We start from the raw sequence: 6,418 nt of genomic DNA on the forward strand, positions 1-6,418 counted from the left end.
CCACCTCATTAGAACTGACTCAAATGCATTCTTTTTTATAGCTGAGTAATACTCCATGTGTGTATGTACCACAACTTCCTTATCCATTCATCTGCCAATGGACATCTAGGTTGATTCCATTTATTGTAAATAGTGCTGCAATGAACATTGGGGTACTTGTGTCTTTTTCAGTTCTAAATATTTGTTAGTTTAACTATTCCATGTGACAAATCTCTTTAACCATTTTATATCAGTTAAATTTGGGAGGAAATGGAATATACTGATTGGAAAAATCTGAGCATTCTTTTATTGCTGGTAGCGTTACATAATGATTTAAATTTAAAATACTGTAGAGAGTATTATATGTTAGTAATGTGGTACTTTTATATATTTAAGTGAGTCAAACCATTTTGGATATATTAACATAAGGAAATAAAATTCAAAAGAAGGAAAAAACTATATGCAATGTGAGATTTGCTTAGTGTAACATTTTTATGTATTAGAAAGAATCAGTTTGAAAGTCCAGCATTAGCTAACCTAAAGTAAAATGAGATGGAACAATTTGATGGCAAAACATATAGGTATTAAAAATGAAGGTTTTATGTATGTGAGAAAATATTGCCCCTCAAAAGTATATGTAAAACACAAATGGAGTGTATATACTAAATGCAGCTTTTACACAGGAGGGGCACTTCAGAATAGTGATTAAAAGCATGGGTACTGGAGACAAACTCCTGTAGTTTGAAGCTTGGCTCTGCCGTTTACAGCGGTGTGGCCTTATTAGTTTGTGTGTTTCAGTTTCAACTTCTGTAAAAACAGGGATGGTAATAAACATACCTCTTAGGATTATTGTGATGATTTTTTGAGTTAATATATGTAAAGCAGCTTAGAAAAGTGCCTAGCACTTAGTTACTGTTAAATAAATACCCACAAATCCAAGTTTGGAAGGGAACAGAAAGAAATGAAAAGGCCATTCTGTTAAGATCATAGAATGTTTGGAATTTTTTTAATACTAGAAGATTCCTGTTTTGTCTTTATATATTTTAATAATTAATAAATTCAGGACACAAAAATTGCAGATTGTTGTACTGTGGATTTTCAAAATTACCTTTATTACCTAATGGTCATTGAAAATGAAACGATGCTGTATTAAGTAGTACAAAAAATTAGAAATAATGTTTTAACTTTTGCATGATAAATTATATCTTGTAAATATAATCTGAAAGTGAATTACTAAATAATTAAATCCCAGTTTTCTTTCCGTCCCTGAGATTCTTCAGGCAAGAACACTGGAGTGAGTTGCCATTTCCTTCTCCAGTGCATGAAAGTGAAAAGTAAAAGTGAAGTCGCTCAGTCGTGTCCTACTCTTTGCGACCCCATGGACTGTAGCCCACCAGGCTCCTCCATCCATGGGATTTTCCAGGCAAGAGTACTGGAGTGGGGAGCCATTGCGTTCTCTGGGGTACTGATTAGAAAATATGAGAGTATTAAAAGTGTGCCATCATTGACAGTATTTTCTTTGCCTCTAGGTGGCACTATAATTTTAGCTATCTTTATTTAGCACTTGGGCCCTGTGTAAAGAAAGGATCCCTAAACTTATTTCCAGTTACCATAAAATGTATTCAGATACTGTTCATGTGGAAAATTATTTAATATACTAATAATATTTGCCATGTTATATTTTCCCCAGTAAGGACTTGAATAGACCTTGGACCAAACAATGAGTAGTCACCTAGGGTTTTGCAGTTTTTCTGGAGCATTTTAGGCTTTCAGAAGCATCTTTGTATTAGCTTTAATTTTCAATGTAATATTTGAAACTGAGCAATAGTGACTCAGGCATACTAAGGTAAAACAAATTTAGATCTTTTATTAAGATTAAAAGCACTTGGATTTTTTGTAAGTTATAATAAACAAGTCATATGCAACCTTGATCCAAGTAACATTTGCTGAGTGTTGTGACAGGCACTTCCACTCCTCTTGCTGTAATCCATGTTCCCACCCTGTAGGTGGGTAGTGTTTTCCCTGTTTTTGCAAATGAGAAAATATCTGAGTGGTTTATTGACCTGTTCAAGTTCAAGCAAGATGGCATTTGATTGAACTTTATTATGCTTCTAGATCAGCACTGCTTTCATCCACTTAAATTTGCCTTCTGAAAACAAGTTTTTGGTTAATAATAATTTCTAATTCTAGCAACTTAGTATTTCTTGATATTGATTAATAGGCATATTGGGGCATGTCTTGAGAGAAAGAAAATTACTTTTGAGATTCTGAGAACAAAATAAAAGTAATAGGAGATCATTTAGGGAATTTCCAAATCATTTTGGGGTGTTTTCTAGAATATTTTGGGACTTGTATCTCAATGATAGGCAACGCCGTTATAGGCTATTGAAGGTTTCTTTAGATGATACCTGGTACAATATTAAGTTTCATTGAAAAAGTACAGTGAGAATTGTTTTGTTTTCCCAGCACTCTTCCAACCTTTTCATCAACCATTCTGTTTAAGACAAGGAGAAAGCAGACTATTTCACATTTACATATCACTTGCTGGGTTTACCTTTTTAACAGAGCTGGTGGAGGCCCTAAGCTCAGGAGTCCACCAGGCAATAATATCTAACGAGAATCTCATAATACTACTGTGTTTTATTGACTTTATTTTTCTAGGTACATTTTTTTTTTGGCCAATAATATTGGTTTTCCACTTTTTTGATGTTTCTTTGAAAAGTAAGTTTAATTTTAAAAAGAGGAAATCAATGTAAAGGTAATAAGCACCTACTAGGATAGATATAGCAGTAATGAAAACAGCAATACATGAATGATTGAAGTCTGGGAAACAGTGAGAGTACCTGGACTCAGAGCCGGCCTGTCGCTGTGTTATGTGTACCTTTAGTAACCCACTGAATTTCCCTGTTGTGATGTCAGGTGTGAAGTAATGTTAGTAATCATTTTCCAGTCCAGGACAGCATAGCATCAAACAGAATAATGAAAAATACACAAATTCAATATATTATAAGCACAAGTACTAATGATCACATGTCATATCTTAAGATTGTACTGATAGGGATTTTCTTTTAGAAAATCTTATGAAACTGCTAGTGTCTAGCACATAGCAAATTCTTAGTAAATGTAACTAGTGTTATTTTAGTTGATCTTACATTACTGGGCTCTCTGTGGAAGGTTTTATAATTGAATGGCTAATGAATTTCCCTTGAGATCTGATCTGACTCTGTCTTAGCATAAAATGATTATAATTCAACACACTTTTAGATTTATTTATGTATTTTTTATAAGTAGAACTACATATTTCTAAATCTGGGAATTCAGCAGTTCATTCAAATTTAGATCTTTAATATCTGGGTCAGTGTTCTTCAATATTTTCCACCTGAGAACCACCCTTAAGAGTCAAAGAAGAAATGAAGCTGCATATAACAATGGAAAACTTTCTTGCATTAATGTTGGGATAGGAGAAGAGGTTGGAGGGAGATATGGAGAGGAAGGAAAATAGGACTTGTCATATTTTTTCTTTATTTACTTCTGAAACTGAAGAAAGAATACTAAAATTTTAGCATGTGTAAGGTGAGGAAGTTGAGGAAGTGTAAGGTGAGGAAGTTGAGGCATTATGATTGCATTTTTTCAGAATGGTCTGGTTGCTCATGCCAACATATCACTAGAGAGACAAAAATTTATGCATTGTATATCTTCACTATACTAATGGTGGTTAATGTAAATAGTTTATTAATTTATCTACTTAATTATTTATTTGACCATGCCACATGGCTTGTGGGATCTTAGTTCTGGGTCAGGGATCAAGCCCAGGCCCTCGGCAGTGAGATCGTGAAATCCTAACTACTGGACTGCCAGGGAATTCCCAATATAAATAGTTTAAAATGTAGTACCTGTGCTATAGATTTTGCTTTCAGATTCAGAAAGATTCTTAAGGATAGCTTGATGTCTTATGATACTGTTTTAATTTATTTTCCTAAGCCCTTCTCCCTTTACCTATTTTTGATAGGCCACAAAACATGCCCCGAAATTCACAGCACTCTGTAAGATGCAATGGGGAAAGACAAATAAGTAATATCCCTGCCTTTGAGGGATATCCTTGACAATATCATTTGATTTGAAATGCCATCTGCAAAAAGAGTATGCAGACTACTAGATGGCGAAGAGAAAAACAAGTAGTGTCTGCATTTCACTTCCGGCTTTCTGTAGGACCAGTAATAGGCTTCTTGACCTCTCAGCACCTCATTCTGAATCCTTAAATGGTACTTATATTAGCATTTCTAAGCATTGTGAGATCTCTTAAAATATGCTTTCAACTATTCAGTCTAGATGCTGCTTTCTAGAAAGCTTCTTTCTAGAAAGTTTAAAGAATGGAAAATGGTGTTAATGGAGTTAATCTTGTGTAATTTCAGTGTGGGCTATCAGGAATACCTTTAAGTAAAGAAAATGACTCTAATCTTCTTAACCAATTCATTTTCTCAGCGACTGAGAGGCAGGAGCTAATTTACTCTGCCTGTGTACACAGACCCTGTCTTACTAAAGGAAAATTTTACTTATGGAGAGAAGTCACTATACCCATGAAATTATTTATATTTAGACATTGGAAAATAGGGCAAAATATAAGAAACATTAAATTGACTTTCCTTTTTCAGTTTCCTTACTACATACTCAACTCAATTACTAATATTTTCTGTTACAAAGAGGAAATTTAATCATGGAGTCAAAACAAGAGCTATTTGGTTGTTTTTAGGGAGAAGAGAACAAAGAGCTGGTCACTCCTCATTTGAGGGTGTTTGAGCAACAAGATGAGTGGGGAGTGGAGAGGGTTAGGGACTCGACTCTTTCTGCTTTGATTCCAAGTCACCCTTTTCTGGTAAGCCTTACTGGCATTTTCTTAGACTCGTTAAGTCAGAATTCCGAATTTTTCACTACAATAGGGTTTTAATCTTAGCTGATTATTGTTTCCACCCCCACCCCTGATCATAAAGGACTAGTGTTTGTTTCTGAAAAGGGAAGGTTAAGACTCTTTCTATTAACATAACCTTTATAATTTCCTTAGGCTATGATAAAATGTGCTAGGTTTTCTTGCATATAATTTTCAAAAGGAAACTAGTTTTTCCATGAAATATCTTAAGAGAAATTAATAGATTTTATGATATGTAAATAATAACAATGCACATTTTATATTTAGAAACCAGTGGACAAACTGAGAAGCAGTTATTCTGAATTCTGAGAGCATTCTTCCAAGGCATTGAAAGAGAAAACTGATTTCATATGAAGCATTTGATGATTTGTGTTTTTAATGTACATATTGTCTCTCGTTTTGATTGTTGTTATAATTTTCTAACTGACTGCCCCCATTCTTCACTCTAACTGGTCTATCTTTGTATAGTAATGTCAGTTACCCTCCTCCCCCGCCTGAAAAGTAGAAATCTGATCCTGTCATTGTGTTGAGACCATATAACACTTCTGTGGCTTCCCAGTATTAATGGAATGAAAATCCAAATTCCTAAACACAGCACATGTAGACCTGCACAGTTTGGTTTCAGATTATCTTTCAAGTGTCATCTGCCTCCTGTTCTGTGAAACATACCTTTTGTTCAGTTCTGTTTGTTCCTTTCCAAATATAGCAAGTTTTCTCATGTTTTGCCTCTCAACCTCCCCATTCCTCTCTGTTTAGGCTTAATAAATGTCTCATCTGTAAAATCTGTGTCCTTACAACAGTCCTACGTCATGTTATACTTATTTGAGTGAATATCTGGTCATCTATACTAAGTATTCAAGGGCATTCATTTTTATACCTCAGGTACCCATCCATGCCTCATACGTAACAGGCTTATTAATTTACACCTAGGTAAATTTACTTGGTAAGTATATGTATCTCAGGAAAATTCGAAAATAGTCTTTTATCCTCACAGAAAATTTAGAGTATTAGAATTGATACTCCTTATAATGCCTTTCCACTTCTATGTGAATTGCGAAAATAATTTTAATCTCTTCATCTTTGTCATCACTACCTATAAAATGACTACTTTTGATCTAAATATTAAATGCATTGCAGAATTTCAATTACAACTCAGAACCAGCTCTCAGGGAATGTAACCAACCTCATTTTACAAGTTAAGATTCTAGGGCTTGAAGAGATTAAGTAACTTACCCTAGTTTTCAAAGAATATTTACCCTAGCTCTCCTTGTTTTCAACCCTGTGGTGATAAATACTTTGCTCTGCTTGTTCCTAATGCAAAGTCTCTCAGTGCAGTTTGCTTCTTAACTAGTGATTAATTTCTTCCCATTTCTGAATTTGCACGCATATTTCTAATACTTTATGACATTAAGGCAAGTTGGGGGAACATAATGATAATGGGATTTTAATCATTGAGTACTATGTATTTAACATTTTACGTCTTACCAGTAAGTACTTATCTGTGGGTTAAGTACT

The sequence above is a fragment of the Bison bison genome, unplaced genomic scaffold, assembly GCF_000754665.1.
Source record: "Bison bison bison isolate TAMUID 2011002044 unplaced genomic scaffold, Bison_UMD1.0 scf7180017864470, whole genome shotgun sequence".
NCBI lineage: Eukaryota > Metazoa > Chordata > Mammalia > Artiodactyla > Bovidae > Bison > Bison bison.